Here is a 20,385-nt window from a genome sequence, read left to right on the forward strand (position 1 = left end):
TTAGTCAAACTGCACCTATCAGCAAGCGGGCCCTACAGCTGGAGAACACCAGGCACCAGGAGCACTGATGAGGAAGGTCCCTGGACTTCCCCCGACTGGGGTGGATTCCGCCTCCCCTATCTTTCGTCAAGAGGCCCGGGACTGCAAATGCACTGTTGTACAGCGTGAGGTGGCCCCTCTCCTCCCTGACGTCAACACGGCCCTATCACGGTGCCTGTATCCCACCCACTGGCAGGTGGGATGTTTCAGCTGGGATGCCACCCACCCAGAGACCCTCCCTCCAGGGCCCCGCATTTTACAGGTAACAATTTGAGGTGCCAAAAAGAGAAGAATAGGGCATACCCAATGCTGGAATTGAGGATTTCTGTTCCTCAGTTCAAATCCATTTGCTGTACACCCTATTGTGAGCTGAATATTTTTATGAAATAAATACATGTAGCAAGGAATCAATCACCACTGGTTACTGCAAAAACTATAATGCACATGAGTTGATATCTATCATATATTGGTCACCATTTAAAATAAGGCTGCCTTAGAGGACAGATTGCAAATTACACAAAACGGCCCTGCGTTACACTCTTTTCCAGGGCTACGATAAGGATCCCAGTCTGCCCTGTGCTCAAATCGTAGCAATCAGTAACAATTTTGCCTCTGGTCTTTTCAATAGCTGCCAATTCATGATTGAGACAGTGGGAGTTTCAGGAAAAGATGACTGGCTTCCAGCAGTCCCAGACCTGCTGCTTAGAAACCACCGTGACCTTGAACATGTCATTTAAAATGTCTGGCCTCAGTCTCCCATCCTCGAAACACAGGGGCTAGTTAACGATCTTCAAGAGCTCTCCGACTGACAATAATGGACACTTAATACACGCTTTTAATTTTCCTACCTTGAGCAAATAAAAATGCCTCTTGCAAGGCCACTGAGGCGGGCCAACCTGCCTGTGCCCAGGCTTCCTTGTTCCCTCTCAGTACCATCGGAGGCCCTTGGGAGTCAGAAGCCCTAACTGATTTGCCTGCCTGCCCAGCCGGCAAGCCAGCCTTGGCGGGCTCATCCGGCATTCCAGCAACATTTGGCTCCGGCTCTGGCAGGAATTGTCCCTGTCCCTCCAAATGGCCGTCTTGGATACTATGAAATTAAAGATTAGAATACCGAACGCTGAAGCACCCCCTCCAAACAATGAACATTGGAGACTCTTCTGCCATTTACGGGCCTGAGAAGAGCTGGTCCCCACGTGGGCAGCCAGTCAGTCTTAAATTACCTAAAGAGCCCAAGTGCTAGGCCTGGACTCCATCTGTTTACAAAATAGGCACTTTCAAAGGCCCTTTACTAGGGCCTGGCAATTCCCAGGTCCCCTTCTATAGGCTGATGCATAATGCATAAGACGCTGGGAAATGTGTATTCATGAGGGCGGCTTGGCTTTTGTCAGAAGAAATGTGAAATATTATGATGGAACAATTTTCATTTCTGCCACATTGTTTTTATAGTGCATTCATGACTGGGGATTGAGGGCTTTTCGAGTTTTGTCTGGTGCAGATGTTGCGGTGCTGAGAGCTGCTTCAGACGTCCTTATTTTCCAACTTTGTTGCTGACAATTACACGAAGCGGGGAAGAGGGGGCTCTCTCAGGGAGACAAAGGATATACGTCCTCGAGTGATCCTGTCCTGAATTCATTCAGGAGGGGAGCGGGGAGTGGGGAGGTTGAGACTGAGGATTGGAGATGACTCCTGAGTGCCAGGCCCTGGGCTGAGCCGACCTCCTTGTTCCTCATCCACCCTGTGGAGGAGCGATTATCTTCACAGGGACGCCCAGTGAGCCTGAGCTGCTTGTCTGAAATCACACAGCCAGTGAGTTGCGACGCCTGAGTTTGGATCAACACCCGCATGCCCAGGCTTACATTCCTCTCCTGTGCTAGGGGACCAGGAAGACTGAAGACACGGAGAAGCGCTCTCTGCCCGAGGCATGCTAGTGAGACATGGGTGAGAGGGAAGCAAGCTGCTGCCAAGTCTCCAAAGGTGATGAACATGCGAGGAACCAACCGGCCTCTGGAGAAGAAGGGCTGGCAACTATGTCACCGATCTGGCTGTCAGGCATCTGGGTGCCACTTCAGACAAGCATACATCTCAGGGAGCTGAGGAACTTACTGAGACTCCATAGCTTCCGCCTCCTGCTACCGGCATTCTAGCTCAGGTCTTCTGAACCGCAAAGCCTAGCTTTGCCTCTCTGTGCCACTGGGCTGCCTCCTCGTACAGGACATGCTGGCCGCTGCAAGCCCCTCAGCCAGGAGGCCATGAGTTCCCAGAGGCAGGAATTGTGGCTTAAATTTCCCTGGATCCCCAGGGCTTGCATAGGTCTGGGCAAGCTCAGGGTACAGGATCCACACACACTTTAAATGTGTCCAGCATGACAGAGAGGCGCAGGCTCCAAGCGAACTCTGAGATAAACAGGAGAAGAATCCATTCTGGAGCAGTTAGGGGAACACACCAAAGAAAGGGAGATGGGGGTGCCCAGGACCTCACCCCTGGAGAAAGGTGTGGGCGGGCATATGACAGGGGTTCTCTTCAGGCCAAGTCCTATTCAGAGCACTGAGCTGGCGAATGCGAGCAAGAGGCAAAGCACAGAGCAGGACAGGGAATAGGAAGAGCCACAGGCACAGGCGGGTCCCCTTAAACAGGCCAGGGCAGAGGCAGAGAGGCTGGAGGCCCAAGCAGCAGAGAGAAAGGCAGGGCTCCAGGCTGGAGGGAACCCGGGAACGGGAAGTCCCTGAGGCTGCTGCTGGGTCCTGCTTATGGAGCCGACCCCAGTGTGTTTCAAAGTCCTGAGAAGAAATGATACACATGACGATGTGTCGAGGGCTTGTCGCGCTAGGAGTTCATGAGGATCCCTAGACACATTCAAGTCCACTTTGTTTTTTTCACTGTGCAGTCTTCACTGTCCCAGAAATCTGTCCACAGAGTGATTGGCTGGATTGTGCAGCGGTCAACATTAGTGTTAGGGGTGGCAGATCTCACCGCAAATCCAGCCCCACAAACCTCTCTGCCCGTTTCTAAAACAGACCAAGCTCTTTCTCAACTGAGGGTCTTTCCATTGGCTGTTCCCTCTGCCTGGAACGCCCTACACCCATCTCCAAAGTCAGAGCTAGAACCTTCTCACCCTTCAGATCTCAGGGTATCGAGTTGGTTCTCTCATACCACTACTTCCCATCAGAGCGTGCGGTCTGGGTCTGCTGCTACTGTTGTGGTTGTTACTGCCCTGTTTTCTGTCTCCAACGGTAACAAAAAGCTGGTGATTGCAGCGATCACCCTTCCATCCCTGACACCAAGCCTCATGCCTAGGACGTGGTCAGAGCCCAGTAAATGTCTGAGAGCGAATGAATCAGGTGACAGTGTGTTACACAGAGCATTAATCAGGCATACCTAAAGGGATTAACATCCAACAATCTGCTCTCACGCTGCACAGGGCACTTCCGCCTATTCGGAAAGGCAAGCCAGGCCAGGGGCTAGTTCCAAACCACAAGAAAACAGATCAAAGCTCACTGCAGCCAAGTCCAAGAGGTTGCCCTGCTCTTTCTCCTCTTCAGCAGTCAGGCAGAGTTTTGAAAGGAACTGGAACAAATGTGCTTTTAAAACCCCATGCTCCCAGGTACGTCTTATAACCATTAGCCTCAGATTTCTGTGTAAGGGAGAGTAAAGTCATCTACTGACATTACCGTAAAGATTGAGTTAGAGAAGTGTTTCGACCAGGGCAATTTCACCCCCCAGGGAACATTTGGCAAATGTCTGAAGACATTTCTGGTTGTCTCATTTGGGGAAGAGGCTAGGGGTGCTGTTAAATGTCCTATAATGCACAAGTGAGCCCCCACAACACATAATTACTAGGCTCAAAATGTCAACAGCATTGAGAGACAGAAACATTGGGTCAGAGATACGGCAGCTGTACAGGACGCGTTCACAGCCCTCCCTTCTCTGTGACTGGGCAACTGCAAGGGGTCCACCCGCCTTGTGAGAATACTCCCCGGGCTGCTCCATCAGGCCTTGGCCTCACCAGGAATACCTGCTGTCTTAGTCTGCTTGGGCTCCAGAATACCACAGACTGGGTGGCTTAAGTAACAAACACTTATTTCTTCGAGTTCTGGAAGCTGGGAAGTTCAGGATCAAGGTACCAGCAGATTTGGTGTCTGGTGAGAGCCTGCTCCCTGGTAAACAGATGGCTGTCTTTTCACGGTGCCCTCACATGGTGGAAGGGACAGGGGAACTCTCTGGGGTCTTTAATCACATCACGAAGGTGTAACCTAATCGCCTCCCAAAGGCATCACCTCCACCTACCATCAAACTGGGGATTGGGTTTCAACATATGAATTTGGGGAGGATATAAATAGTCCATAGCACCTATTTCCAGTGGTTATTAAGGTCCTTTTTTCACATCTGCATTCAAATATCACCACCAAGAAGCCTCTACCTGTTTTCTTGGCCGTTAGTCTTATTTGTCCTTTTGCACTGAACATCTACAGCAGCACAAATGACAGCCTGCCTGCAGCTGAGGCTTTTAACACTGCCACTTCCTCGAGCCATCCTTAGGCCTTAGCACAAAGCACTGCCTCCTAAGGAGATAACTTGATTCACGAAAAAGAAAAGGGCTTTCTAGGTAGGCAAACCCAGAGTTCTAATTTTCATAGTTTCTTCCTAATTGTTTGGCTTCTTTCATTTGCAAAATGGGCACAATCAAATCCATGAGTCAGGCTCCCCATGAGCATCTGAGACACTGTATGTGACATGTGGCATGGAGCAGGCAACGGAATACTATTCTTTCACATGCAGAGCTTAGGAAAGGCCTCATAAGTTGGATGCTAAATCGAACTCCTTGGAGTAGAGTAGGGTTTTTGTTTTCTCATTCCTTGAGAGCCAAGGATGTTTCCAAATGGGGTAGGAAGCCATTAGAGTTCAAGGTGTATATAGGGAAGAGAGCATTTTCTTTCTGAGATACTTTTCTGTTTCATTGCTCTCTCTATTCAAAGCCAAAGGGGTTATCCTTCCAGGAGCAGAGGCTTTGCAGTGTGAATTCCCAGCTCTCCTGATCTGATCATACCTCCTGAGATGAGCCTGCCACCTGTGATACGCACTGGGCGACCTGGGAGACTGCCATTGCCAGGTCTGCACACCATCCATAGTCGCTTGTCATAGTGTTTCTCAGGCCAAGCAGGATCTATAATAATAACCTCCTGAAAAAATAAAGGAGCTCATAGCTCTTCAGACTCCTAGCTGTAATTTGCAGGAGAGCGAGTGATTCTAAAAGCAGAACATCAAAGTGAGCTGGTGGCTCAGAAGAGTGGGCAGGAAACGACTCACTCCAGAGTCAGGGGCATAGATCCGGTCATCCTTGGGCCCCGCAAGGCCTCCTCTGTCTAATTCACAGTCCACTATTTTATGAAGTTCATGCAGAAATACTGAGTGGAGATATAGTGCTGAGGGATGGGCAGCGGGGACACCTATTTCATTTGTTGGGTACACCCGGGATGGCACGCACAGGTCCCCTTTGTTTACAGTTCTAATCTTGATGGAGAGTGGGGGAGGATGGCATCCCATGCCTGAACTAACAATGCGTGTTTTCGAGCAGATTTCCTGTGTTGTTCTATGACAGTGTTGGATTTCAGAAGGTCCCAAATCCTTTCCCTCCTCCCCGATCCAGGGCCTTGGGAGAGGTGAATGTCAGCACTCACGTGCTCTTCCGCCTCATTGCCACTAAGTCTTGCTCTAGAGGACATATGACCAAGCAGAAGACACTGCAAGAACTTACCAGCTTACTCTAGAGATCTTGCTAATGTGTGCAGCTGTCCAAAGACTGGGGGGACCCCTCGGGAGGCATCCAGGTCCCACCTCTGGAAGCTACAAACAGAGGGGAGCTAACAATTTAGGAGAAAGCAGAGGACCACAGTAGAGACTAATCCACAGACAGAATGCAATTTGAGGAGGCCAGTTGAAAAATATTTCATTTCAGTGACCACTTCTTAGAGGCTAGTCACTGTTAAGTCTCATCAAACTTAATATATAAAACACACCCCAGAGACAAGCAGACACAAACACAGTCCTCGCAATCACCGTGACTGATGATGATTGTGAGGATGGCACAAAACCTCCGGGCACACCGGAGACGGGCTCTCCTGGGTGGTCTGCTCTCATCCGCTCCATGCCTCAGTGTCGCCATCTGTGACAAGTGGTCAGTAATCTCTGCCTGATTTATCTACCGGGAAGGTCAGAGTAGAGGAGGATTCAGAAAAGGTAAGATAAGCCTTTCAACACAGAAGGAACTGGGAATTATCTTTAGCAGATGGAAGTTTTCGTCTCATTTCTCCCAGAAGCTTCCTCGGTCCTCCCTAACCCAGTCAGCTCTCGCCATTAGCTCTTACAGCAGTACGTCACCCTCCTTCAGAACATTTGCCATGGCTGTCATCTTATGTTCCTCTACTTGATCCTTTAGTTAGTGTCTGTCCCACATATTAGACTGTAAACGCCAAGCAGGCAGAAGCTGTGTCTTCTTAGTGATTGCTACTGTTGCTGTGCTTACCATGGCTTCCGGCGGCAGGTCTTGATAGACATCAAATGCCTGAACAAATGAGTAAGCACAGGCTCCAGCAAACTGCCACCAGCCACTACTGATATGTAATTATGAAAGTGTCCTCAGGCTTGGTAACCAATAGTAGACATGCCTCTCTTAGAGACCATGACCTTTTTCTGAAATTTAGCAGGTTAATGAAGGCAGCTGGTATTTATCCCATTTTGGGGTATGAAACCTTTCCTTATCTGCAAACAACCTAAAAATATTGTGTAGGCATCCTGGAACATTTAGCAATTTTATTAGATTTGTTCTTAACAAACAAAAAAAGAAAGAGGGAAAAAACCTGGTTTTTCATTTAGAGTTTCCAGCAACCGCGAAAAGCAAAAGCCTGAAGCTGGGACTGTTGGGTGAGTTTTCAAAGAAGCGCGAGGACAGTAAGTTAAATACTACTTTGTGCTGATGGCACAATGCGTGACAATTATTTTAATCCTGAATTCTGTGGAAATCTAAAGATCTATGGCCCTTTAATGAAGAGTCCAGTGGTTTCCAGCAAACAAGTGCTGTCACTACGTGCACTGGAGAAAGGCAGTAGATGGTGTTGTGCACTCCGCTGCGAAAGGCCCCACTCCAAACTCTTTGAACGAAAAAAGCTCAGATAACAGTATCTTTCTTTCTTCCTTCTTTGCTTCTTGTCCCAGGTTAAATTTCCCCTCTTTTTGCAGTGAGCTGGATAATGGCATCATTAACTTGGTTACAAACCCACTTGGCAGGGGAACAGGTGGGCAGCCCGGAGGTAATGTGCGAGAATGAAGGGAGCAGCAAAAAGTGAAAGGTTTAAAGGCCCCGATGACGAAACAATCACACTCTTTGTAAGTCGTATTTTAGCGGTGAGTTGCATTTCCCCGAGACTGCATTTTTCTGTCTCGGAGTCTCGTCTGCCTCTGCTGCCTGTGTCGGTCCCTTCGCCCTGAAGATATTTCATCCCGGCAGAAACGCCTTTGTGAGCAGAAGCTGCTGATATCCGGCCAAACGGAAAAGGCCTGCAGTTTCTGCTCCTCGTCCCGCATCGAGCCCTCATTTCCAAACATGATCCCCTTCTTCCTGATAGCCTGCTGCACTCCACTGCTTCTCTCCCCGCGCTGATTCAGACTGCAACCCTTCACTTTACGACACTCACCAGCGGTGCTGATGAGACGGCCTCCCGCTTTAAGTGGGTGTCCGATGTTCAGAGGCCATGCTTCAGTCCCCCACTCTGACGTCCTCGTCCTCACGGGTTTTTCGTGTTGGTTATAGTGAAGCAACAACTGAGCTCACGCGTGCAGCCGAGCCGCCCTAAGCCAGATGTTTGGATGATGCTTAAATGCCGGCGTCTAACTGGCAGGCTGCCGGTTGACCTAAAAATTCTAACCAAAAATGATGACGAGTATGTGTATATGTCTGTAAAAACAGCAGTCCCCAGCCTTTTTGGCACCAGGGACTGGTGCTCCCATGAGAACCTAACGCCTGATGATCTGAGGTGGAGCTGAGGTGGTGATGCTGGTGCTGGGGAGCGGCTGCAAATACAGATGAAACTTTGCCCACTAGCCCACCGCTCACCTCCTGCAGGGCAGCTGAGTTCCTAACAGGCCATAGACCGGTACCGGTCCACGGCCTGGGGGCTGGGGACCCCTATGTAATAACACACACTCATGACCTACAAGTGTGTGTGTGTGTGTGTGTATGTGTGTGTGTGTATTTTTTTTTCCCCACTGAGACAAAAAGAACAAATTGTGGATTGAGGGCTGCTCCTAAACAAAGTGATAAAAGTGTCATAAATTTGGACCAAGTTCAAATTCCATACAATTAGGGGCAGCCTCTGAAATCGAGCCAAAGCAAAGTATCAAAGTGCAGTAAGGTCTATTCATGCAATCTGCTCTTCTCCAGAAAAAGGAGCCCTGACTCTAAGATTCAGATGACTGGGCCTCTTGAGATCTCTATCTACACTGAGGGGATCTTTATCTCTAGCCTCTTCCTCAAAATGATGAATGGCTCTACTGAGTATGCTGAAGTTCATGCTCTGGAAGGAGAACTTGATTCATGTTACTCCACACACTGAAATAAATAGATCAACTAGAAAATACGGTGGGCTTTGAGCCTGCCTGGCTAGGAACAATGAGGGCAGGGACTAGCAGCATCAGGGGCGCCTGGGACTTGATGAAAAGCAGAATCTCGGGCCCCATTCCAGACTTACTGAACCAGAATCTGCATTTTAGTAAGACCCTCATTTGAAAAGTAATGCCCTAAAGAATGACTGATAATCTGCGACCCACATAGGAGAGAGGCTGCGGTTCATTTCTGGCCCCGATCACCAGCTCCAGAATGTGGGCTCTAAGATGGCGACGAGGTTACCTTTCTCCCTTCTCCAGCAGGCCCTTGATAAATATACTTTACATGAGTGAATAGATGCCCCTGAGACTCCTCTTCCCTGTGATCTACATGCACTGAGCTGTCCACTCTGGCTTCAGGAACCATATTCCTAACTCTTAAAGTTTGCTTATTAGCTGCTGGCTTAATCTAAGCCCAACCTGTGAGGTCCTAGTGTTTGTAGGTGAACCTCAGGAACTGTGGCTCCAACCTGAGCTCTGGGGCAAACCTCCACTTTTACCTCAACTCTATGCATTTTTAAACCTACGTTACTAGCCGAAAAAACTTCATGCTTGCTACCAAAAGCCCACAGTGCAGAGATAGGACTGTGTAACACTATTAAATGTCTCCTCAACAGAGAAATGAGCCAGTCTGTGTAACACTATTCAACTTCTCCTTTCTATAATTAACTACAATCTTGACAATGATCACTTTGTCCCAAATATTACTGATAGCAGAATGTGAAACAGACATTCCTACTTCCTCAGTAACAGTTTTCAAAGTGAAGTCAATGTGTCTCTTTCTAGCCAAACCTGGCTTTACTGTAAGCCACCATAAAACTACACAACCCCCACCCCCACCACCGCCACCTGTCTCAAGACGCTGGAAGGGCGGCAGAGAATGTGAGGAGAGGAGAATATCAAAAATGATAGCTAGTTCATCTTTATTGCATCTATGAGGTGCATGCAAATCTCAGAGGGAGGACGCCGACCCATTAACCTTCAGCTCGATCTTTTCTAATGCCCCGTACAAAGAGTGAGAGGGCCTCTTTACCCTCCTCTCCAAATCTGAAGTTTGCCCTCACCCCAAATCAGGCAACGACAAGAGTGCTCACCACAGACTGGCACTGCCAAAGCCAGCTCCGCCCTCCCCGAAGGCCCACCTCCTGGGTGTACCCTGACTCCCCTCACACAAGACGGCCTCCTCCACATGCTGTCCCCACCAAACACTATCACCCTCGCTTATTCCCATGCCCTCAGAATGTTTCCTCACTCTCCCATTGGCCCCCAACTAAGAGACACGGAGACCTAATAGAAAAAGTATGGATCTCGGAGTTATATGCTAGTGGTTTCAAATTCCTGCCCTGTCTCCTGGTTGTCAACTGATACTGGATAACTCATTTATCATCGATATGTCTTCGTTTCATCCTCTGTAGAACAAGACTACTTAATAGTATATACCACATAGGGTTGTTCTACAAGTTAAAAAAATGAGCCCATATACGGTCTCTAGGATAATAGTGCATAATAACTGTTCTGCTCTATTCACCAGGCCCTGCTATTAGGGTTCCTGAGGGGTCTTTACAAATCAGGCTTGCATAGAGAGGGGATGAGAGGCTTACAGGAGGCCCCTTCTCATTCATCAGATTAGATCCAACTCTTTCTCAATCCTTTATCTTTCCAACTGTCAGGGAAAACACACACAAACAAGCCATCTTGAAAAGAAAGGAGTCGAATTCTAAGCCTACCAGGAAAATGTATTACAGAGGAAAAAGACACCAACTAGATAAATCAAACTACACCTCTCACTAGCCATGTGGCCTCAGGGAACCCGCTTGAGCTCGCTGAGCTTCTAGTTCTTCATCTGTAGAATGGGAATAATCCAGGCTCCTTCTAAGGTTGTGTGGGATTAAATGTTAAAATGATTAAAACAGCAGGTCCATAAAAAGTGAGAGGGGGATAATAAGTGAGAGGTTATCCTCCTCTCGTGACTTTTCCTAAAAGGTCAGGGAACATCAACATAGAAGAGATTGACATCATAACCTGCTCCTCAAGCTGATGGCCATTCCTGAGCCATCAGTGCGGGAGTGATCACTTGAGCTATTCATTAGCATAAATATTCCACAACGATGTCATTGTAATGATCCCAAAAGAGCATCTCTTATTTATCTTACAAACTGGACCCTCCATGGCATAAATCAAGAGGTATTTCCCATGTGTCTTAAATGAAGAAGTACCATTCCAGCCAATAATGCAAACATTTTAAAAAAACAACAAAGCACAGAAACACCCCACTCTGCGACTTTAATAGTTGATCAACTGCAGATCAAGAGCTTTAATGTCTCCTAGCTCAGGGTTAACAGCAGGAGCCGAGTTCCCACTTATTTAGAGATGGTGAGAAACAAAGGCTCCATTCCTCAGACCTGGGCCAACAAACATCCTCAAACTTGGGACTCTCTCCCAGAGACATATCTAGATAATAGACACCACCACAACACTGCTAAACAACCCCACACAACAGGCTGTATGGTGACCATCATTCCACCACATGGCCAAATTGTGAGGCTGATTGTATTACCCTGAGATCATGAGTTATTTGAGGGTACAGAACATGCTTTGTCAATTCCAGGATTCCAGGCCCAGTCTAGGTCCTTGGTATAAGTTTGCTTAATTCCTCAGGCAGACAAGGAGTGGTCAAACCAAAGTGCCCCTCCTGCAGGTCCAGCACTCAGGTCTCTTTGCTGACCATCACGCACAGTTTACAGATCCCTAATTCCAGTAGGCCCAGCAAATTACTACCTTCTCTTTGAGTCCTCCTCTGACATTTTTCAGAAAAACATCATCATCATCATCATCATCATCATCACCAACATCATCATCACCATCACAACCCACACTTCCTCCAGGCCCACCTAGAACTTTTCCTGGGTCACACTCATGGTCCATTTCATATGGGAGAATCTGTGCCCTCAGTTGATAACAATGGAGACACTGTCACCATTCGAAACTAAGAGACAGCAGGGGACACAGAGACACTTTGCCCACTGAAGTCAAACAGGCCAGATTTGAATCATGGCTCTGCCAAGCAATAGCTGGATGGCCTTTGGCAAGTGATTTAACTTCTCCATAAAACGGTACAATGGTAACTAACTCACATGCTGTTCATTCATTTATTCTACAAATACTGTGAAGTGTCTTGTTTGCCAGTCACTGATCTAGGCACTGGGAACTGAGCAGTGAACAAATCAGACATGACTCCCGATCCTACTCAAATGAGGTGTAGAGAGGTAACCTCTTTGAAAGTTGCCAGTTCATGGAAGTAACTCAACCAATATAAATTTATTTCATTGGTAATGCCCAGGACTATGTCTCAGCAAAACACTTGCTCCATAAATGAGAGAATAAATTAAGTAATTGCTTCTCAATTAGCCAAAGCCAGATCCAGCCTACTTTAAGTGACACGATCATTTCTCCTCCTAGTTAAGTGCAACTCACTTCAACAGTCATGTCATGGTGCCTCTATGGTGCCACACTTAGCTCTAGGTTTGGGGAATACCAAGAAGAATGGGTCATATTCTGGTAGGGTAGGGAGAGAATGAGATGTAACCAACTAAATCTAATTACTGCATAATATGCGCATAAAAGTTACACAAACGTGCAAGGCTATACAGAGGAATGAGTGACCTTTCTAGTTAGAGGGGGCATCCCCAAAGAAGTCACACCTGAGCAGGTTTGGGAGGGGGAGAAGATCTGTTATTAGATGTTCATTTTACCCTGCTCATTTGACATATACTTATTGAGTGACTGTGTGCGCCTAGCTCCATGTCGGGTTCTGAAGGTCAGGTTCAAGGCTGAAGGCTCTGTCCCAAAAGTGTCTGCACAGGGTAAGCGGGCCTGTCCTGGAGGTGCTGCGGAGGAGCTCTGTGGTGCTCAGAGATCTGTGTGCCTGGATAGTTCAGGGAGGCCCCTCAGAAGATGGGTGAGGGGGTCTTAAAGTAAGAGCAATAGTGAAGCAAGGGGAGGGGGGACACGAGGCTGGCAAGAGGGTTGCATTTCCTGCTTTTCCTTCCCTGGTGTTTTTCTCGCAGGCATTAACTGCTTCAAGCATGAACTATATCACCTCTATGGGAGAATTGAACCAAAGGGGGAAATCACCACTGAGAACAGCTGTTTAGGACCACAAAGGGCAAGGAGGGACACGCCGAGTGGCCTTCAGAAGCAAAGCATCACATCATACTGGACAGAACACTAATGCCAGACAGACAGGTCTGGCGTTGTTGGGGGAACTAGCTACATAGGAGGTTGGCTTTTTCCAGCACATAGAAACCATGAAAGGCCCTGGAATGGACCCAGAACTGGTGGGGGATGCAAGTGATGGTTTCTGCCCTCCCCCGACCTTCTTGACTGGAAACTGTGAATTACAAGCTGCCTGGCAACTGCCAATGGGCAGCACTAAACTACAAAGCCAGTGACCTGCTCCCAGGCCAAAGTCCTGCTGCCTTTCTACCTTTCTCTACTTGTCAGAGGTCTTTCGGCTTGCAGAAGCTGCACCTTTAAGGGAGGAGGCAGGAGACAGGCAGAGGGGTGATGGATCAAGAACCAAAATTTCAAAACAAAACATTAACAAACCCTAACCTTCCCCCAAAGCCTCCATATTTTTCACCTTCATCCCCTTATATCTTCATCCCCTTATATCACTAATAAAATTTTGATAACAACATCAACTAAAGAGTAAAATTCAGCAAAAGAGAGTCTTTGAGCATTTGCACTGGCAAGAAAGCAGCAGAAAAAGTACCGATTTGCACCCTCTGATGCCAGGCCCTGTGGGGACTGCATCCACAGAAGAGGCGGGGTGCTGGAGTAACGTGAAGGAGGCCTCAGGCCTGTGGTAAAGGAAGAAACACATCTCCATCCTTCTTCCCTAAGAGCATCTTCGTCCCAGTCTCTCCAAATGCTTCTGATTAATCTCCAGCCTTGGACAATTTGCACTTGGTAATGTGAAAGGAACTGACTTGATACAGGCATGCCTTATTTTCTTGCATTCACAGATGATGCATTTTTTACAAATTGAAAGCAAGACCATTCATCAGCAAAAAGATCACAACTCACTTCAGGGCGGTGGTCTGGAACAGAACCCAGAAAATCTCTGTGGTACGCCTATAATTGTTCTGTGCTGAACTGTGTCCCCAAAAATTCATATGCTGAAGCCCTAATCTTGAGATAGGGCCTTCAAAGAGGTAATTAAGTCAAAATAAGGTCACTTGGGTGGGCCCCAATTCACTATGACTGGTGTCCTTACGAGGAGATTAGACACCAGAGGTACACACACACAGAGAAAAGGTCATGTGAGAACAGAGAAGGTGGTCATCTTCAAGCCAAGGGGAGAGGCCGCAAAAGAAACCAACCCTGCCAACTCCTTGATCTCATACTTCCAGCCTCCAGAACTGTGAGAAAATAAATTTCTGTTGTTTAAGCCACTCTGTCTGTGAAGTTTTGTGATGCCAGCCCTAACCAACTAATACAATGATCCACAGTGACATCTGAAGCATGGCATGCTCAGAATGACAAGGAGTGTGCCAAGGTGAAAACCACCAAGCCCACAGAATCACACATGCACACACTCAAAGACACAAGACATATTCACTCAACCACACCTATGGCTGACATGTGGAATTCTCAGACCTTCCCAATGTCCAGCCCTCCCTTTGGAAAGCAAATCATTTTTTCAGTAGCTCTGGCGTGGTCAGAGTGGGGAGCTTGCCTTTATTAAGTATTATAATTTGTCATTCTAAAGGTCATTAGTTAAAACAATTTTTTTTTTTTTTAGGCGAGGCAACCTTTGGTTGACCTCACAGATTGCAAGGACCTTGTCAGCTTATAATCCCTTATTTTTTTATTTTTTATGCCTACAGCACCTGGCCTTCCTAGGTGGTCTCCCATCCAAGTACTAACCAGGCCCGACCCTGCTTAGCTTCCGAGATCAAACGGGATCCAGCTTGTTCAGGGTGGCATGGCTGTAGACAAAACAATTTTTTAACTCGCCAAATACTTGCTCAATTTTACCTAAGTAGTGTAAGGTTTGAAGGTCCCATCCTCATTTGGGGCAATGGCTGTTATAGCTTTAAGCCAGAAGTCTTGCCTTTCAAGGCATTGGGAGCCACATAAAAATGACACAGAAGCACAGCCGCGTTTCCTATCATTGAGCTCAGCTGTCTCTGAGAGTCTGGGACATGTGTGACATCTGTGGTACTGCTAGGACAATTCCCCAGATCCCTTTGCAACCCGATGCCTTTGTCATATTGAAGAGTTCCAGCCACGAGCAGAAGCGCTAACTGAAGACCCCTGTTCCCACTCCTTCAGGGAGGAATCTCTTGTGATGGCTTCTCACGTCTCAGTCAGTCAACAGGCACNGTCATTCACATAACTTTTATTACAGTATGTTATTTTAGTTGTTCTATTTTATTATTAGTTATTGTTGTTAATATTTTACTGTGCCTAATTTATAAATTAAACTGTATCATAGGTATGTATGCTTAGGAAAAAATGTAGTATAATACAGGATTCAGTATTATCTGTGGTTTCAGGCCTCCACTGGAGGTCTTGGAATGTATCTCCTGCAGATAAGGGGGGACTTCTGTAATTTCATTTATATTGACTTAAATTCATTGAATTCATTGAAATGAGCTAAACATGAAATGTTATTTCCTTTAAAAATTGTTTCCCCTTCCTTTCTTCTCTGCGGGTTCACATTCGACAAACGGGGCGGGCTTCATAAGCACGTAAGCTGTGCGATAGTGCGGGTGCCCCTGCTTGCAAGGGCCACACTTGGCATCTTGAACATATTAATTTTTGAACCAGGGACACTGAAGTTTCATTTTGCAGTGGGCCTGGCAAATCATGTAGCCGGTTCTGCCACGAGAATAAATAAATGTCCAACCCAAGTCGTCCTTTCCAATTCTCTTCCAGAACCCTAGATGGGACAGACCACCCTCCCCGGGCCCCAGCCCCTCCCAGCCCCGCACAGTTCTGCTCTGGTCTGCCTGGAAGACGTCTGTCCATGTCTCTTGCCAACAGGGTTAGAGTTCACTTGAAAGAGGATCCGAGATTTATTATGAATTAAAATAAGAATCCTGATGGCATTTCCTGGGAGGATTTTCTGGCTGGCCTGAAGTATTTGTGGGGAAGTGGTTCTCCCTTCAAACTGTTCTGCTCCTGGGTAAGTAGCAGAGAACTGCTATCGCCATAGAACAATTGTCCCAGGCAATGAAAATTCATCCTAGGTGTTAATTAGCTCAATATTTATCTCATCTAATATGCAAATTAAGACACTGCGGTCTCATTAGCGTCATCTGTGCTTCCTTTAAGCAAAACTAAATCTCTTGCCAATGCAAGAAAAAGGAAAAAAACAAACATCAGTATTTCTCTTTGAAGCTAATGAGAGTGTGATTTGGCTCTTCCTTTGTTATGAGGTAGCAAGTAAGGAAAAACACATTTTAAATATGCCAAGTGTGGCCTGACCTCATCTATTAGAGGCAAGAATAGGCCTGGACTGGTTATTAGGCTTTCTGCTGTAGCTTGTCCAAAGAGCCCAGGTCCAAGAAGCAGGTGTGTGACTCTGCAGTGAACCCCAAATGAGGATGAACAAAGAAAGGGCATACCGCCTTCGAGAGCCCACTTAGCAAACAGATGTGGTATTTACCTCCACGATAAAAGAGGGAGGAAATAAATTTACTCGATGCCATGAATATTAAAAATGAGAAAATGTTTCTCAAATTGAAAAAAAAAACAAATTTCAACTCAAAATTTCTGCTCCTTCCAACTTCCCATTTTTAAGATTTTAGAATTTATATAAACAATAATCTGACAGTCATCAAATATCCACACGGTACCCCCAAAAGGCAGGCTTTCGGTGCTGGGGATCCGCCAGTGCTACAGACAATGACCAGGGGAGTAAGTCCGAAGTTCTGGGCCTCCGGCAGGCTGCTGGGAGTTCCACATATACGTTAGTTCTGATCTTCAAAATAACTCAGCAAGGACTCCTTTCTTCTTTTAACAGATAATGACACTGTGGTTCCAGGTGGTTAGGTCACTGGTCCAAGGTCATACAACTAAAGCTTGGCCAAGGTGGAATGAAAAGATAAAAGGAATGTGACAGGCCACAGGGAACGCAGTCTAATTAGTGAGGTGTCCTACGTGTAGTAATGGGGTGGGGGCGTTGAAAGAGAGCGTGACTCTCGTACCCTGAAGGCTACTGCACTCTGCGGACCCCTGAATTCTGAGGCCGCAGCCTCAGCGTAGCTCCGTGTTGTCCTCCCTTTCCCAGTTTTGACAAGTTATTCAGCCGCTGTTTTGCGAACAGCGCTCTCTGGGGCAGCAGAGCGATCTGTCTGCATCCCAGCACCTTCTGGGGCCTGAAAACTGAAAACTACTCCACAGGAAGACGAAGGCTGATTCCCTTACGTTGCCGATCCTGCCAAGTGTCACAGCCGTGGCGCAGGGAGAACTCCCCGGCCGAAGTCAACCAGGGACAGGCGCTGGAAGTCAGAGGGGAGACAGGAGAAAGAGGCCATGCCCTCCCTGGGGTCCATGGCCCACAGATGACAGATTCCCGTGGAGCGCTTTCATCCGGTAGGACCCCGAGCCCGTGAGCGCGGCCTTCCCCCCGAAGCCGGGCGGAAGGGAAGGCACGTGACCGTGGCTGGGTTGTGAGGGAGCGGCATGAGGGCTGCCGCCGTCGTGACCAATGTCTCCGTGACCAACGAGGGACACGTGGGCCGTCAGGCAGCTGCATGGTAGATGCTCCCAATCTCTGGAGACACTTACACTCCTCTACTGGAACCTCCCAAGGATACTTCGAATCTGCCCAAGCGCTTCCCTTCCATCACGGCCTATGAGCCCCCAGACAGGCAGAAATGGACAGCCCCGCTCGACAGAGGGTAACAGCGAAGCCCCAAAAGGCAAAGTGGACGGCCATGCAGGAGAGCCCTGTTTCCGGACTGTCTCCTCTATTCCAGTTCCCGAGCTGGGGGTGACCGCGATGGCTTTTTCCTAACACTGTCAGAACATTCGAGTGAAGTGGTACTGTCGTCACCATTTCCGGGACGGAGAAACTGAACGTGAGCGTGTCAAGGAAGAGGAAAAGGAAATTAGTATTTGTTGAGCGCCTAATGCTAGGGGGTGTTGCACAGGTAATAAGACCATCACAATAGGAAGAGGTCACCGAGAGAGGGGTGGCGTGGGAATTCCACGTGCAGAAATACTTTCAAGGACAGAATGTGTTTTCCCTCCTCCTCAGATGGGAAAAATGAGAGGGAAGAGAAGCATACGATGAATTTCCTGTGAAAGTAACACCCTCCGTCTCCTGTCCCAGAGCAAGGCTTACAGGGAGCAGCCGGAGAACACAGCAGAAAGTGGATTGAAAGCCTGTGCAGAACGGGGAGGGGTGGACCCAGGGAGAAGTTCCAGTCCACGGCCCGTGTGCCTGTGAAGGGAAGGAGGGCAGCCACGCCTGCCGAGGGCGGACTGAACGGGTCTGGAAGCTTTAATGTCGCATGGAGTTTCAGTGTCTTTTTGCTGCTGTTTCTACATCTGATGATTGTTCTGACTTTTTCCCCTGATTTGATAAACCTTTTCACATAAACTTGCTTTCAGAGTGGTTGCCTTGGACTTCTTTAAATTATATAATATTTCGTGTGTAACAAAATATACATTAGGTATATGCAAGATATAAAGCAAAATCATAAAACCCATTCCATGGCCCGACCACTGGGCCTGAGCAGTATTACCAAAGCCTTCTGAGTGCTCCTCTCTCGTTCCTCCTCTGTCTCCTCCCTGTCGGAAGTGAGTCCCATCCCGAAACGTGTATTCATAGATCGCCAGTTTGCCTGTCCATATATAACGCATGCACATCATATACATACAGAGGAATCCACAGGTGGTATATTGTTTAGTTTTTCATGTTATGTACTTTACAGAAACGGCAGCATGCATTCCACTTTTTATGCGTTATGCCCTATTTTTCAGATAGTCTCAGTGATGCCAAAAAAAAAAAAGGGGGGAATTTGACCTAGCAAAGTATTCTATGCAACTAATTTTAATGAGAGTTCATGAAAAAAACTGTATCGCAGTGGGCGTTCCTACTCATTCATTTAATCCTGCTCCCATTTCACAGACACATGTCAAATCTAAAGGGATGAAAGGAACCAGAATGCGGCCATGGGCTTCCCAGCGCCCCCTGGAGGCAGTATATTGCACAACTCCAGGAGGCATCATTTCCTGGCAGGGACCAGAGTGGTGGCCCCCCTCCCCTTAGCTGTGTGACAGGGTTGGGGGGTGCTACCAAAGCTCCTCCTGTTACCTGTTCACTTTGTGCCCAGAATGGGGCTAACGTTCAAACCTCTGCCAGGTCAGTGTGCCCGCTTTTTAAAAAATTTGGTACCACCAGTTCCTGTTTTGGGCTCTCCTGCACGACCGTCCACTAAGCCTTTTGGGGCTTCGCTATTACCCTCTGTCGAGTGGGGCTGTCCATTTCTGCCTGCCTGGGTCTTGTTTTATTTCCTGCTACCGGATTTGTGACAGGGAGCCTACTGAAAATTCCTTTCGACTCAGATGTCCTCCCCACGCAATAGCATCCTGGAAAAAATCACATTTTGTATTCCTGAGACAGCATCTCGCCTGTTTGATTGTCCCCAGCACCTGGAAAGAAACACTGAGTGATATGACAGTTTGGAGGAGGACAGTAAAGAACTTTAAATGAGATTTCGGCTGTTAACCAGGGTTCCTTCAAGGCTGTATTAATCTGAATGGGAGTTAAGATGCTGCACGGGTGAGGTAGGGAGGAAGGAAGGCAATTGTGTTCACTGAGCACTGACAAACACCAGGTACTGAAACATATGTTTTCCACACACATTACCACCCACGTCCCATAGTCATGGCAGCCCTGGGAGGCAGCGGTTTTTCAATCCCCATTTTGCAGATGGGCAAGCCAAGGCTCTGCGAATTTAACTGCTGTGCCAAAGGACAAACACTGGTCTGCCTGTTGACCTGCAGTTCAAACCATTTTTTTCTAAACTGAGATTCCGCCTCCTTCAGCATTACAACTTGTTGACTCATGCCTGCATGGAGGCAAAACTCACTAGGCTTCTACTGAGTGTGAGAATTGGAAATATGCGAAAATTTTTGAGTTGAGAGACTTTCATCTAGAGCAAATACCCCTATCTCCAAAATGTGAAAGGGGCTTCAGAGATCATCTCCCATCTTTCTACCATTTTATTGATGAGAAGAATAAGAACCAAACCCCAGATCAGTGAATAGTCTTTTGAAAGCCACACACTTAAAAGGCTCCCCTCACCACAACCCCCGCCACTGGGATATATATTCACTGACTGCCCAAGAAGAAAGAGCCCATGACTGCATATTCGCTGTCCCATTAATTTTGCATGCTATTTTTTTAATGTTTAAATAGACTTTTTCTCCTTGAATAATTTTAGGGTAACTGAAAAGTTATGAAGGTAATGTGAGGAGTTCCCATAGACCCTTTATCCAGCTTCCCCTACTGTTGACACCTTCCATAATCATGATGGACTTGTCAACAGTGAAAATTTAGCATTGCTATGCACTATTAACTAAATTACAGGCTTCATCTGGATAGCAACAGTTTTTTTACTAATGTCTTTTTCTGTTCCAGGATCCAATCTAAGGTTTCAGATGTCA

General features: G+C 47.3%; 1 long non-coding RNA gene and 1 other non-coding gene across 21 annotated transcripts in view; both read right to left on the reverse strand.

The window, feature by feature from the left end:
* Positions 1-20,385, reverse strand: part of LOC120623021 (uncharacterized) — a 560,047-nt gene that overhangs the window by 134,868 nt on the left and 404,794 nt on the right. The window lies entirely within an intron of this gene.
* LOC120581087 (5S ribosomal RNA) lies at positions 14,577-14,695 on the reverse strand. Its single transcript, XR_005647145.1, has one exon. It is a non-coding gene; the product is annotated as a 5S ribosomal RNA (ribosomal RNA).

This window comes from Pteropus medius, unplaced genomic scaffold (genome assembly GCF_902729225.1).
Source record: "Pteropus medius unplaced genomic scaffold, Ma_sr-lr_union100, whole genome shotgun sequence".
NCBI classification, from domain to species: domain Eukaryota; kingdom Metazoa; phylum Chordata; class Mammalia; order Chiroptera; family Pteropodidae; genus Pteropus; species Pteropus medius.